Here is a 16,324-nt window from a genome sequence, read left to right as displayed (position 1 = left end):
AAGGAAATGAGGGTGCCTGAGGAAACTTTCCTTGTTTTCTTATTTAGAATTCATTAATCCTTCCATAATACATTCTAGTGTTATATCTGGAGTCAGTGTCAAGCTCATTGAGCTAGAGTTTGCAAAAACTTGTCTTATTCATCTTTTGGGAGAAACAAAATGACAGTTACTCACTGGCAGTTCCCTTTTCCCCTGGTCTCTGCCATGGCTCCTACTCCACAGTCCATCCAAAGCCCTCCATCGACCCCATCGACCACATGTGCAAACCTAGTCTTTCCCATCTTCATGAGGTGCTTTCAAGGCCTGCAGAATCCTAAGGAAGCCACTTGACAATGTTATACAGGTTGCCATTAACTGTGGGCTAAATGTTTGTGAAATGTGGTATAGACCAATCAGAAGCATGGAAGGCTCAACGCACTTTAACTCTATGTTGGTGAATGGGTCCCAGAGTAATGGTCAAAGAACCTACCTCGCTGACAGAAGCTGAAAATTCTTTGGAAGGAGTGAGACAGGGAAAATGAAGGACTCCTTAAAAATCAGCTTTTTGTTCCTTTTCCTGCTTCTATTCTTGCTAGGACCTGCACCCCCACTTTACACATGTCTTGTAATGCAATAGTGTATGTCCTCCTTGTAGAGGACAAAGAGTTGATGATTTCTCTAGAATAGGAAACATCTAAGGAAGGGCCAGGTGAGAATGACTGGAGGGAGCCATCCTATGCGTATCCCAGACCACCGGTGCTAGACATCTCAATGCCAGGAACCCCTGGCTTCAAGGAATAAAACTGAGCCCTCGTCTTTTGTTCTAACAGTCTCCTGGATGCCTGAGAAGACATGTACACCAGATCACACCCCTTGACAAAGACCTCCAAACCCCAAGAAAAGGTTCTCCCTCCTTTCCTTTCTGAGTCTCCTGGACACCTGCATTCTTTTTCTACCTTCAGTAAATTCTGCCTTCACCTCCTCCTGGCTCACATTTATTTTTATCCTGCACTCAGGCAGGGACCCCCTCGGCTGGTCCGGCAGGACCCCCCCCCTGCATCCTTGGATCCAGCCTGCTGACATCAGTGGTGCTTCTCCAGGATGGAGTGATTCTTTCTGCATGGTCACCAGGTGCTGGGCAAATGGCTATGAACCTCCACAGCAACTTAAGCATGTCCCGGGCAAGAGGGGCAGGGAATTTCTGAATGCCTCTAGAAAGCCCACAAAGATGATCTCCGTGTGGGGCTAGAAGTCTGGTTTACTAAGCACTTGGACGTTAGCAATTCCTAAAGGGATGGCATTTCATTGAGGTAAAGGGTACCTTGGGTGGATTTTTAATCAAGGAGATGTCAGGTCCGTTTCCAGTAGAATCGGGAAATTAGGGATAAAAGAGAGACAAAGATAGATGGCTAGCCTTGGAGACAGAGTGGGCCCCTGGAAACGGGAGCAGAGAGGGTAGTGATGTGGATCATAAGGGGGAAGTTGAGAATTTGTCTTTAATGATTTTTCCTCTTAGGAAGGAAATGCAAATGATCTGATGGGAGTATAGAGGTTAGGTAATGATTTCTTTAAAAGAAAGCTAAAATTGGGACACCTGGAGGGCTTAGTCAGTTAAGCGTCTGCCTTCGGCTCAGGTCATGATCCCAGGGTCCTGGGATTGAGCGCCATGTCAGGCTCCCTGCTCCGCGGGGAGCCTGCTTCTCCCTCTGCCTCCAACCGCCCCCCACCACTGCTCGTGCTCTCGCGCTCAACTCTCAAACAAATAAATAAAATCCTCAAAAAAAAAAAAAAAAGGAAAAGAAAGCTAAAATTTATTAAGTGCTTCTAACTGGACATCTGTTGTAGTGGGTAGAATTGTACACCCCTCACCGAAATGATATTTTTAAGCTTTAACTCCTGGTCCCTAAGAATGTCACCTTTTTGGAAACAGGGTCTTTGCGGATGTGATCAAGTTGAGTTGAGGTCGCACGGGATTAGGATGGGTCCTAACCCAATGAGCGTGTCCTTGTAAGAAGAGAGACATTTGGGCTCATACACAGAGAAGATAAAGGGAAGAAGTCCGTGTGAAGACAGAGGCAGAGATTGGAGGGATGCGTCCACAAGCCAAGGAGCACGCAGAATGGCCGGCAACCCCAGCACCTAGGAGAGAGGAAAGGGACAGGTTCTCCCTCAGAGTCTCCAGAAGGAACCAACCCTGCCGACACCCTCATTTTGGACTTCTGGTCTCCAGAGCTGGGAGAGAGTGAGTTTCTATTGTTTTAAGCCACCTGGTGTGTGGCCATTTGTCCAACAGCCCTGGGAAGTGAATCCACCTGTGTGTGCACTTCACATGATGACTATCTGGAATATCTGCGGCAGAGAACAAAGAGACAGATGAAGGAAAAGAAGGAAAAAGTCTGCCAAAGCAACACTGAGGACCCAGCTGAGACAGGAGAGTAGACATGGTTGCCGGCGTGAGGGGCCTTGGGGAGGGGTTGCTTCATCTCAAACTGGGAAGCCAGACATGTGGAATGTTCTAGAGCTGGAGACTGGTGAGATGGATCGGAGAGAGGGAGAGGCGAAATGGGAGCTGGCTGTGTAGACATGAGTGCAAGGCTGGGTTGTGGGGCCCAGTGAGTGGGGAGGTGTGGGGCCTGGGGCTTTCCTCGGGAGGGAGGTGGTGGTGGGCAGATCAGAGTGCCCTTCAGAAGTCCCATGGTGCGTCCAGCAGGGGAGGATACAGTGCAGGTGGTTTGTTTTGTGGCTCAGGGACAATCGCCCCTCTGACTCCTCTACTCCTCCACTTAGTGTGGTTGCCCAAATCAGCAAAACATCCCCTCGGCCTCAATTCCCAAGTTTTTGGGGCTGCAGAGCTAGGGAAAGGGAGGCTGGGAGCAAGAAAACCTTCCTGCAACAGAGCGACCTGAATTTCCAATGAACATCCGGAAGGTATTTGTACCGTGTGGGTTTTGTCTTTGTCTAAATGCCTTCTCCCTGGCATGAAGCTTTAGGGGATAAAAGAGCCCCCCAAAGACCTATAACTCCATTGTCCAAAATGGATTTCCTCTCCTCTGTGTGTCTGGCAATGAGATAGAGGATTACACTGGTGATGAGAATGAAGAAAGCTGTTTATACCAGACTTAAATCATTGTTTGCCACTAAACATTTGTATTCTTGTGTTTTATGTCCCTAGGTATATAATTGGGAAGCATGCAAATTAGGCAAGATAATGAGCTGTAATTTCCTCAACTCTAAGGAGGGTGTGCGTAATGAAAAGGGATGGTTAAGTAGGATTTTAAGAGTTACTGGAGAACACAAAGGAATAAATTATATTTTTAGAAACTTATCACTTGCTTCAACTAGCACCTGCAACCATGGGTCTCGGCATTTCTGGGCGTTCCTTGCCCCTAGCCCCTTTAAGAGAGTGTAGAGACAAAGGTAGCAAGCTTCTTCTGGGCGGTGAAGAGAAAGGCATTTGGGCACATCATCAGTGCCATGCCTAGCCGTCGATGTCCTCATAGTTTTTTCAAAGGAGGGAAGAGAAACTTCTCTTTTTATTAGCTGCCAGTGAGACGGCTCCAAGCCTGGGTGTAGTAAATTATTGAGAGGGACAGTCCACACTCAGAGCTCCCCTCCCTGAACTGCAGAGCCAAAATAGAGAGCAAGTTTCCCAAGTGTGCGCGCTATGTGCGCCGCAGCCCGTAGGGGGCAGAGCCCCTGGGAGGCGCAGGCCTGCCGGGGCCCTGGGTCCCTCACCCACAGGGGACAAAGTCATGGCTCCTTCAGGAGGCTGAAGGCCTTGCGGGTCATCTGTGGGCATCTTCGGGGTCCCAGGGGCTTTATGGAGTGTGGCCTGCAGGGGCTGGATTAGACGTGAGGGGCCTGTGTTTGGCTCCAAGAGAGGCAAGGCTTGGAGACATCGTGCTGCCGGTCTGAGGAGCTGGCAGGACCTTGAGGGAGGGAAAAGGAAGGGGAAAAGAGAGCCCTGGTTGCCTGGAGCCAGGTAAGACGGGATAAAGGGGGGAGGAGGAAGACCCGAAGGCCTGGAAGGGGTTAATGATGCTGAATGCTGCGTGCCTGGAGTGGATCAGTGGTGCCACGATTAACGAGTTAATGGGACAGGTAGAAGCAGAAAGGAGGCATCAACATTTAAGCCCCTGGATAACTGACTGTTTTCAGTCCCCATAGAACTCAACCTCAGGAGCCACCTGTCATGTGATTCTCCAGAACACAGGTCCTTGAAGGGTTGTCTGGGGGAGCCGGGGCTGCAGGAGAGAAATGGGCAGATTTATAGAGCTGAGATGGGCCTGGACAGTGGCTCAGAAGCAAAGCCAGTTGGCAGGAGAGACTGGGGGAGCATGTGTCTTTGTGTCTCTCTACACAGCACACTTGCAGCCAGCAATGCATCCCCAGCTGGGGCCAGACATGGCCCCCTGCCTGCTGCACAGCGGGCCCACCAGGTCCCTGTCACCTAGACTGGTTAGACTGGTCGCTGTTGCCCAATTCCTAATGCCTGCCCCCATTGCCCCAGCCGCAGGACTGAGTTCCTGACCCTATGCCCTGCCCTGTGCAGCTCTAGGCATCTCAGCAGTCAGGACGGGCTCAGCGATGCTGCTTTAACAAGAAACAGCATGGCAATGCTTCTCATCGGCAGGACATGCCCACTAGAGGCTCTGCTTGTTATAGTGACTCAGGGACTCAGGCTAAGTCAGCCCCGTGGATGCAGCCCCTGCTTGTGCCAGAGGGGAAGCGAGTCCTGGGGAGTCTCACACCGGAAATTAAATGTATGTTCCAGAGGTGACACTCACTCATCCCTTCTGTTCACAATTCAGTGGCCCGAAACCAGGGCTCCGACCCACCCAACCCCAGGGCCAGGACATCCCATCATTTATTAGAAGGACAGCACACAGCTCCTAATAGGCCGCCCATACTTGGCGCCATCTGTGTGATTGTCCAAGTAGGTTCCAGTTAAACAACACGTTTGTCCATCCCCATCCTCTGCTCTCAATACTGCTGAGTCATGCTCAGTATAAGTAATAAGCAACACAGATGTGGCCCATCTCTCAGGGCAGTTACAGGGCTGCAGGCAGACTCAGGGCTAGAGAGTGTTCAGGGCAGACCCACATCTTTGTGAGCCCGAAGTGGGGTCTACACTTACTCTTCTGTTTAAGGAAAGAAGCTTCCAGGACTTTCTCTTCACAAAGAGATAGAAAGTCACTTCGGGGCAGGTCCCCTTTGTTCTGTGAAGTATCAGGTCAGTGCTCTTGGTTATGTGAACGTCCCTTTTCCAGAGGGAGTCAGGATGCCTCTTACCTGGCAAAGCTTCCGTGGAAGGTTGGGAAGGAAACATTTCCATAAGAACAGTGCGTGTATGCGTGTGTGTATGCGCGCGCGTGCATGCACGAGCGCGCGTGTGTGTGTGTGTGTGTGTATGTGTGTGTGTGTGTGTTACGGAAGAAGAGTCCTGGCTTAAAAAGTGGAGGAGGTGGAAACCTCAGACCTTTCTTCCCAAGAGGACACTCGGTGGGGATAATCAGCTGGAGCTCTACTGGAGTGGCCCAGTCCACGGGCAGGCTCACTGGCAGAGAAAGCTCACCACGAGCATCTCAGGAGAGAGGAGGAAGTCTGGGCTGATTATGAGGTTTCCCGCCAGGTCATAAGGCAAGGCTTTTCAACCTGTGGTATGCAGAGCATCTTCATCTGCAGTCCTCATGGCATGCTAGAAATGTTGCTTTGTCTTTATCTCTGAGGCACTGAATCAGAAAACGCTGGAGGAGACCCTGGGAGTCTGCATTTTTTAAATAACTAAGCCCTTCTTATGCTTCTCAGGGCCCTAAGGCCTGCACACCTCTGGCCCCAAGTCTTGGCAGCGTAGAGCTTCTCTGACCCGGCGCAGGGGGTGTGGTTGGGAAGCGCTGCCAAGGAATATGAAGGGAAAGCAAGAGCCATGAAGGTGGAGGGTGAGCCTGGGTCCTGCAGCAGTGCTGGCAGGGATCTGGACCAGTCCAAAGGAGCATCCACCAGATGTCCCAGCACCGGTGCTCAACAGCGACCCCTCCTGGTCTGGATAGAAGTGACAGCACCATCGGTCCCACTGGAAGTTTCCTTTTATGTGGTCTAACAATGGAAGTAAGGTTTTTGGAATAGAATGGCATCCCCAGGATGGAGAAAATTTGGATCATTTGGGTGGGACTGGTTTGGTTTTGTGAATTCGACAGTAAAAGGCTTGATTTCCAGCTCATGCGTGTGTGTATGCGCGTGAGGGCACGTCCTGCACCAATTTGGAAGAATAACGGAAGTGACAGTGTTTATATCTGAAGCAGGTAAAGCAGCTCACACCAGGTACATCTAAATAATCTCTGTGCTTGGTAGGAGGTTCTTCCATTGCTTGGCAACAAATATCTGCTGAGCTAGCTTCCAAGCTCCCCTCAGGTATAAACCCTTCATGTGGCCTGAGGAGTCAAATTCTACCTGTGCCTGAAATCTGTGGAACTCAGATCTAAATATGCTCCTTGCTCCCGGTGGTGAGATCAAGGTGCTTGGGGTGGGGTGAATTTCTGTAGGAAGACTGCTTAGGCAGAACTTCTGCTTACCTTCCACTGATAGAACAATATTGCTTCAGGCAGAGGTTGCTCTTGATCCTGCACTGTGATTATTGGAACCGAGTAACTGTGGAATTGAGGACCTTCCACAGCTATTACCTTGAGCTATCTTTATTTTGTGCTCAGTGCTCACTAAAAGGGCAAATTGAATATAATATCCAGCTCTGCAGTATTTTTAGCATCCCTGGGTCAATATCCACTATTCATTGGCTGGTAACTCTCTTTTTTCCAGCTCTTTTCTTAACTACGAGAAAGATTATAATTAGAAGTTACATAACTCTTTTGCAAAGTGGATTTTCACATTAGACCAGCACGTTTTCTTTTGGGGAACTAAGCTTACCGTTGGGGAGAAAGGGTCGGCTTTTTATGTTTCTTCAGTATCAGATCTCTGAACACCAACTGAAATCTTGGGAAATGTCACGAGCTGATTTTAAACAGTGTGATAGAGGTCAGATTAAAAAAGGGAAAGCTTCTAAGAACACTGCCCAGAATACCTTCAAAAAAAATTGACACCTCTCTCCAGACGCTTAATAAAAGGATCAGGATGAATCATACTGATGAGGTGGATGGTGAAACTTAGAGAGAATGGAAAAACAAGGTCATGTGTTAATTAGATATCAGAAGCCCAAAATTACAGAACACTAGAAATGGCTAGAAATTAGACAAATTAGTACATGAATTTTGGCTTACTAGGCTTGGTAATGTCTTCATTCCCTTGCCCCAAGACCCAGCTTCTCTCTAGGAAAGATAGTCTTCAACTGAGGTCCGGGCTCTCAAAGAGCCAAGAGAAAGAGACATCTGCCCAGACAATCAAAAAATTGCTTCCACTATGGAGCCCAGGGGGCTGCCTGGCTGCCTGGTCACCATGTCACTCTCAAAGTCTGGCCATGTCACAAAGAGCCATTGGGGGGAAATCAAAATGGGTTTTTTTTTTATAATAATGGTAATACATTTTTATATTTGGTAATATATTATCCTTGATTGACTTTAGGGACTATCCCCAAATTATCTTAGGTATAGTCAACTCACATCAACTCCACCTGGAAACAGATGAGAGCTATTATAAATCAAGGAGCATCAGCAAACTGCTAGCGGGACGACAGTGCTTCTCAGAATATAAGGTGGGATTTTGTTCAAATATAATTCAAGTGATTCAGCAGGTTCTGGGGAAGCCTGAGATCTGTTTTCCTAACAAGTTCCCACGTGACGCTGAGGCTAAGGGACGACAGAATGGCCAGAAGGAGCCAGTTACTAGGGTTTGGCTAGCGTCAGTGGGCTCTCCCTGCTGTGTGTGACAGAGACTATGGCTCATGCAGTCTCAGGGCTTGTTTATTCTGTGTGCATGTTAGTCAGCACCTGTGGGTGACCACTGTAGGCTCGAGGAAGCAGAATGTGACTTTTACAATTGTTTCCAGTTGTAATGCAAGCTCTAATTTACTACCTGGTCCTCTGTTGTCCTTCAAAGACTGTCCCTCTCCCTCTGAATTTCCCAAGATTTTTTCCTTCCTGTGGCAAGTTTGTGGGGGGAGATGCCTTTGACAGCAGGAGGGATGGAGAACATGTCAAGAGAATCAGTCTGGGGTGGGAGTTGGTGATACTACCTATAATGAAATTGTTTCAGGATAACCCCTCAAAAATCTGTATTTTCTAACTGGTCCCTTTCTGCTGATGCCTCAACACCTAGTGGGTCTTCAGTCAGAGTGGGTTTTCCTGCCAGATAGAAAAGATGTCTTTTTTATTGAAATTTTATTGAGATCGTTGCAGATTATGCAGCTTAAAAAAAATAAACCAGAGAGATTCTATACAGATTTTATCGAGTCTGAAATTTCTTTTTCCCTGTGTTCCCTGTGAGTCTATTGAAATGTGATTACGGTTTTTTTATTGTTATGTTAATCACCATACATTACATCATTTGTTTTTGATGTAGTGTTCCATGATTCATTGTTTCTGCATAACACGCAGTGCTCCACGCAGAATGTGCCCTCTTGAATACCCACCACCAGGCTAACCCATCCCCCACCCCCCTCCCCTCTAGAAACCTCAGTTTGTTTTTCAGAGTCCATCGTCTCTCATGGTTCGTCTCCCCCTCCGACTTACTCCCCTTCATTCTTCCCCTCCTGCTATCTTCTTCTTTTTTTTTTCTTAACATATATTGCATTATTTGTTTCAGAAGTACAGATCTGTGATTCAACAGTCTTGCACAATTCACAGCGCTCACCATAGCACATACTCTCCCCAATGTCTATCACCCAGCCACCCCCTCCCTCCCACCCCCCACCACTCCAGCAACCCTGAGTTTCTTTCCTGAGGTTAAAAATTCCTCATATCAGCGAGGTCATATGATACATGTCTTTCTCTGATTGACTTATTTCACTCAGCATAACACCCTCCAGTTCTATCCACGTCATTGCGAATGGCAAGATCTCATTCCTTTTGATGGCTGCATAATATTCCATTGTGTATATATACCACTTCTTCTTTATCTATTCATCTGTCGATGGACATCTTGTCTCTTTCCACAGTTTGGCTATTGTGGACATTGCTGCTATAAACATTGGGGTGCACGTACCCCTTCGGATCCCTACATTTGTATCTTTGTGGTAAATACCCAGCAGTGCAATTGCTGGATTGTATGGTAGCTCTATTTTCAAGTGTTGGAGGAACCTCCATACTGTTTTCCAGAGTGGCTGCACCAGCTTGCACTCCCACCAACAGTGTAGGAGGGTTCCCCTTTCTCCACATCCCCGCCAACATCTGTCGTTTCCTGATGTGTTAATTCTAGCCATTCTGACTGGTGTGAGGTGGTATCTCATTGAGGTTTTCATTTGGATTTCCCTGATGCTGAGCGATGTTGAGCACTTTTTCATGTGTCTGGTGGCCATTTGGATGTCTTCTTTGGAAAAATGTCTGTTCATGTCTTCTGCCCATTTCTTGATTGGATTATTTGTTCTTTGGGTGTTGAGTTTGATAAGTTCTTTATAGATTTTGGATACTAGCCCTTTATCTGATATGTCATTTGCAAATATTTTCTCCATTCTGTCGGTTGTCTTTTGGTTCTGTGGACTGTTTCTTTTGTGTGCAAAAGCTTTTTATCTTGATGAAATCCCAATAGTTCATTTTTGCCCTCGCTTCCCTTGCCTTTGGCGATGTTTCTAGGAAGAAGTTACTGCGGCTGAGGTCGAAGAGGTTGCTACCTGTGTTCTCCTTTAGGATTTTGATGGACTCTTATCTCACATTGAGCTCTTTCAACCATTTGGAGTCTACTTTTGTGTGTGGTGTAAGGAAATGGTCCAGTTTCATTCTTCTGCAAGTGGCTGTCCAATTTTCCCAACACCATTTGTTGAAGAGACTGTCTTTTTCCATTGGACATTCTTTCCTGCTTTGTCAAAGATGAGTTGACCATAGAGTTGAGGGTCCATTTCTGGGCTCTCGATTCTGTTCCATTGATCTATGTGTCTGTTTTTGTGCCAGTACCATACTGTCTTGATGATGACAGCTTTGTAATAGAGCTGGAAGTCCGGGATTGTGATGCTGCCAGCTTTGCTTTTCTTTTTCAATATTCCTCTGGCTATTCGGGGTCTCTTCTGGTTCCATACAAATTTTAGGATTATTTGTTCCATTTCTTTGAAAAAGGTGGATGGTATTTTGATGGGGATTGCATTGAATGTGTAGATTGCTCTAGGTAGCATTGACATCTTCACAATGTTTGTTCTTCCAATCCATGAGCATGGAACATTTTTCCATTTCTTTGTGTCTTCTTCAGTTTCTCTCATGAGTATTTTGTAGTTTTCTGAGTACAGATCCTTTGCCTCTTTGGTTAAATTTATTCCTAGGTATCTTATGGTTTTGGGTGCAATTGTAAATGGGATGGACTCCTTAATTTGTCTCTCTTCTGTCTTGTCGTTGGTGTATTTGGAATGCCACTGATTTCTGTGCATTGATTTTATATCCTGCCATTTGACTGAATTCCTGGATGAGTTCTAGCAGTTTCGGGGTGGAGTCTTTTGGGTTTTCCACATACAGTATCATATCATCTGCAAAGAGTGAGAGTGTGACTTTCTCTTTGCCAATTTGAATGCCTTTGATTTCTTTTTGTTGTCTGATTGCTGTGGCTAGGACTTCTAATACTATGTTGAATAGCCGTGGTGATAGTGGACATCCCTGCCGCGCTCCTGACCTTAGGGGAAAAGCTCTCAGCTTTTCCCCATTGAGAATGATATTCGCTGTAGGTTTTTCATAGATGGCTTTTATGATATTGAGGTATGTACCCTCTATCCTTATACTCTGAAGAGTTTTGATCAAGAAAGATGCTGTACTTTGTCAAATGCTTTTTCTGCATCTATTGAGAGGATCATATGACTCTTGTTCTTTCTTTTGTTAATGCATTGTATCACGTTGATTGATTTGCGGATGTTGAACCAGCCTTGCAGCCCAGGGATAAATCCCACTTGGTCGTGGTGAATAATCCTTTTCATGTACTGTTGGATCCTATTGGCTAGTATTTTGATGAGAATTTTTGCATCCATGTTCATCAAGGATACAGGTCTGTAATTCTCCTTTTTGATGGGGTCTTTGTCTGGTTTGGGGATCAAGGTAATGGTGGCCTCATAAAAGGAGTTTGGAAGTTTTCCTTCCATTTCTATTTTTTGGAAGAGTTTCAGGAGAATAGGTATTAATTCTTCTTTAAATGTCTGATAGAATTCCCCTGGGAAGCCATATGGCCCTGGGCTTTTGTTTGTTGGGAGATTTTTGATGACTGCTTCCATTTCCTTAGTGGTTATAGGTCTGTTCAGGTTTTCTATTTCTTCCTGGTTCAATTTTGGTAGTTGATACATCTCTAGGAATGCACACATTTCTTCCAGGTTATCTAATTTGCTGGCGTAGAGTTGCTCATCATATGTTCTTACAATTGTTTGTATCTCTTTGGTGTTGGTTGTGATCTCTCCTCTTTCATTCATGATTTTGTTGATTTGGGTCATTTCTCTTTTCTTTTTGATCAGTCTGGCCAGGGGTTTATCAATCTTGTTAATTCTTTCAAAGAACCATCTCCCAGTTTTGTTGATCTGTTCCACTGTTCTTTTGGTTTCTAGTTCATTGATTTCTGCTCTGATCTTTATGATTTCTCTTCTCCTGCTGGGTTTAGGCTTTATTTGCTGTTCTTTCTCTAGCTCCTTTAGGTGTAGGGTTAGTTTGTGTATTTGAGACCTTTGTTGTTTCTTGAGAAAGGCTTGTATTTCTATATACTTTCCTCTCAGGACTGCCTTTGCTGTATCCCAAAGATTTTGAACAGTTGTGTTTTCATTTTCATTGGTTTCCAGGAATTTTTTTAATTCTTCTTTAATTTCCTGGTTGACCCATTCATTCTTTAGTAGGGTGCTCTTTAGCCTCCATGTATTTGAGTTCTTTCCGACTTTCCTCTTGTGATTGAGTTCTAGTTTCAAAGCATTGTGGTCTGAAAATATGCAGGGAATGATCCCAATCTTTTGGTACCGGTTGAGACCTGATTTGTGACCTAGGATGTGATCAATTCTGGAGAATATTCCATGGGCACTAGAGAAGAAGGTTATTCCGTTGCTTTGGCATGGAATGCTCTGAATATGTCTGTGAAGTCCATTTGGTTCAGTGTGTCATTTAAAGTCTTTATTTCCTTGTTGATCTTTTGCTTAGATGATCTGTCCATTTCGGTGAGGGGGGTGTTAAAGTCCCCCACTATTATTGTATTGTTGTCAATGTGTTTGTTTGCTTTTGTTATTAATTGCCTTATTTAATTTGCTGCTCCCATGTTAGGGGCATAGATATTTACAATTGTTAGATCTTCTTGTTGGAGAGACCCTTTAAGTAAGATATAGTGTCTTTCTTCATCTCTTATTACAGTCTTTGGTTTAAAATCTAATTTGTCTGATATAAGAATTGCCACCCCAGCTTTCTTTTGGTGTCCGTTAGCATGGTAAATTGTTTTCCACCCCCTCACTTTCAATCTGGGGGTGTTTTTGGGTCTAAAATGAGTCTCTTGCAGACAACATATTGATGGGTCTTGTTTTTTAATCCAATCTGATAGCCTGTGTCTTTTGATTGGGGCATTTAGCCCACTTACATTCAGGGTAACTATTGAAAGATATAAATTTAGTGCTATTGTATTGCCTGTAAGGTGACTGTGACTGTATATTGTCTGTGTTCCTTTCTGATCTATGCTGGTATTTAGGCTCTCTCTTTGCTTAGAGGACCCCTTTCAATATTTCTTGGAGGGCTGGTTTTGTGTTTCCAAATTCCTTTAGTTTTTGTTTGTCCTGGAAGCTTTTTACCTCTCCTTCTATTTTCAGTGACAGCCTAGCTGGATATAGTATTCTTGGCTGCATATTTTTCTCGTTTAGTGCTCTAAAGATATCATGCCAGTCCTTTCTGGCCTGCCAGGTCTCTGTGGATAAGTCTGTTGCCAATCTAATGTTTCTACCATTATAGGTTGCATATCTCTTCTCCCGAGCTGCTTTCAGGATTTTCTCTTTGTCTCTGAGACTCATAGGTTTTACTATTGGATGTCGGGGTGTTGACCTATTTTTATTGATTTTGAGAGGGGTTCTCTGTGCCTCCTGGATTTTGATGCCTGTTTCCTTCCCCACATTAGGGAACTTCTCTGCTATTATTTGCTCCAATATACCTTCTGCCCCTCTCTCTCTTTCTTCTTCTTCTGGAATCCCAATTATTCTAATGTTGTTTCATCTTATCATATCGCTTATCTCTCGAATTCTGCCCTCGTGATCCTGTAGTTGTTTCTCTCTTTTTCTCAGCCTCTTTATTTTCCATCATTTGGTCTTCTATATCACTGATTCTCTCTTCTGCCTCATTTATCCTAGCAGTGCCCCCATTTTTGATTGCACTTCATTAATAGCCTTTTTGATTTCAACTTGGTTAGATTTTAGTTCTTTTATTTCTCCAGAAAGGGTTTCTCTAATAACTTCCACGCTTTTTTCAAGCCCAGCTAGTGTCTTTAAAGTCATGATCCTGAACTCTAGGTCCGACATTGTACTAATGTCTGTATTGAGTAGGTCCCTGGCAGACGGTACTACCTCTTGTTCTTTTTGCTGAGGTGATTTTTTTTGTCTTGTCATTTTGTCCAGAGGAGAATAGATGAATGAGAGAACAAAATGCTAACAGGTTAACAACGTCCCCAGCAAATATACTCTATACAAGTCAGAAAAGACCTGAAACCAGGGGAAAAGAAAGGGAAAGAAAGAAAAAAGAAAGAGGGAAAAAAAAAAGAAAAAGATAAAAACAAACAAAAACAGAACAAAACAAAAAAAGACAAAATATGATCAAATATGATCAGGCTAGTGCATAGATTAGTGCCACACACTAGATTTTGGGTGTATTTTGGTCTGTTAGAAGAAAGTGCCTCCTAAAATTTTAAAGGAAGAAAGATTTACATATGTACAAAATAAGGGTTGATACAATGAAGGGATAGAAGATGACTGTAAAACTGTATATCAAAATTTTAAAGAGAGAACAACTTATGTGCCAAAACTAAGGGTAACTACTATGAAAGGATAAAATATGACTCTAAAAATGAAAGATAAAAAATGTTTTTTTAAAAAAGGGATTGATAAGATGTTGGTTGAAAAAGGGAAAAGAAAAATTCAAAAGAAAAACACAGTTAAAAATAATTAACTTTGAAAGACTAATGAATCATGGTAAAAAAGCCATCAATTCTATGTGCAGTATTCCCCTAGCGCTGGCGTTCTCCCGTTCTCCTTGATCGGTAAACTTGGTCTTGGCTTGCTGGCTGTTCGTGCTGATCTTCTGGGGGAGGGGCCTGTTGCCGTGGTTCCCAAATGACTTTGCCGGAGCAGAATTGCCCCGCCCTTGTCGGTCCGGGCTAAGCAAGCTGCTCCGGTTTGGTCTCAGGAGCTTTTGTTCCCTGCAAGCTCTTGGTACAGCTTTGGAGGACCAGGGTGAAAATGGTGGCCTCCCACTCTCTGCCTGGAGGAGCTGAGAACTCAGGGCCCCACTCCTCAGTGCGCCCCCAGAGAAAAGCAGTCAGTCACTCCCGTCTCCCTGGTCTCTGGCCGCACTCTGTGCTCACCTGGCCTGTGACGGAGCATTTCTATCTCTGGCACCCGACCCCGTGTGGGGTCTCCAAACCCAGCAGATCCCTGAGGTGCACTCCCGCGCCGCTCCTCCTGGGGGAGGAAGGGGAGTCTCCCCGGCTCTGCTGCTTGTTGGGTCCCTGCTGGAGGTGCAGTGGCCCGACTGGGCCGCGGATCACAGTTTATGGCCACCCCGAGCTGAGAGCCCGCACCTCGGCTCCGTCTCTGCAGCCGGCTTCCCCGCTCCAATACCTGGGAGTTCTGCTGCACTCAGGCACCCCCGGTCTTTCTGTGACCCTGAGGGTCCTGAGACCACACTGTCCCGTGAGGGTTCCACCCCCCGCTTAGCCACTGGAGCGACGTCCCTCAGCGGAGCCGGCTTCTAAAAGTTCCGATTTTGTGCTCCGCGGCTCTATCACTTGCCAGAAGCGGCCGACGGAGGCCCCCTCCCCCGCCGTCTATCCTCCCGAATATCGCCTCGGATTCACTTCTCCGCACGGCCTACCTTCCAGTAAGTGGTCGCTTCTCTGTTCAGAGAGTTGTTGTTACTCTCTTCTTCGATCTCCTGTTAAGTTCGTAGGTGTTCAGAATGGTTTAATCCCTATTCAGCTGAATTCCTGAGACCAGACGAAATCCAGGTCTCCTACTCCTTCGCCATCTTGCTCCGCCCCCCCCCGAAATGTGATTACGTTTTGTGTGTTGATCTTGTGTCCTGTGGCCTTGCTGAATTCCGTTATTGGTTTTTCTATTTTTTGTAGATTTCTTGAGATTTTCTACATAGACGATCATGTCATCTGCAAATAGAAGCAGGTTTATTACTTCCTTTCCAATCTGTATGCCTTTTATTTCTTTTTCTTGCCTTACTGCAGTGGCTAGAATTTCTAGTATTATGTTGGGTAAGAGCAGACATCCTTGCTTGGTTTTTGATCTTAGAAGGAAAGCATTCAGTATTTCACCATTAAGTATAATATTAGCTGTGGGGTTCTACAGATGCTCTTTGTCAAGATGAGGTAGTTCCTCTCTATTCATAACTGACTGAGAGTAGTTATCATGAATATGCTTTGGATTCTGTTAAATGCTTTTTCTGTTTCAGTTGATAGGATCATATCATTTTTCTTCTTTAACTTCTTGAAATGGCAGATTGCACTAATTGGTTTTCAGACCTTGAGCTGGCCTTGAATAACTGGAATGAATCCTACTTGGTCATGGTGTGTAATTCTCCTTATACATTATTGGATTTGGTTTGCTAATGTTTTGTTGAGGATTTTTCCATTTAATTCAAGAGAGATATTTATTATTGTTGTTGTCTTTGTCTAGTTTTGGTGTTAGAGTAGTATTGACCTCATAAAATAAATTAGGAAATATTTTACCCTTTTCCTGTTCTGGAAGATATTATACAGAACTGGTGTTAATTACTCTTTAAGTGTTTCATAGAATTCTTCAGTGAAACCAATGAGACCTGAAGATGTCCTTTTGGGAACGTTTAAATTACAAATTTGCCTTATTTAATGGTTATAGGGTAATTCAAATTATATATTCATCTTGGTTGAGTTTTGGTAGCTTAGTGTTTTGACAAATTGGTCCATTCTTTCTCAATTATTGAATTCACAGCATAAAGTTGATTGTCATATTTCATTATTGTCTTTTTAATGTCTGCAGGTTACATATAATGAATTACCTGTT

The sequence above is a fragment of the Zalophus californianus genome, chromosome 3, assembly GCF_009762305.2.
Source record: "Zalophus californianus isolate mZalCal1 chromosome 3, mZalCal1.pri.v2, whole genome shotgun sequence".
In the NCBI taxonomy this organism is placed as follows: Eukaryota; Metazoa; Chordata; class Mammalia; order Carnivora; family Otariidae; genus Zalophus; species Zalophus californianus.
Note: the sequence above shows the minus strand (reverse complement) of the source record.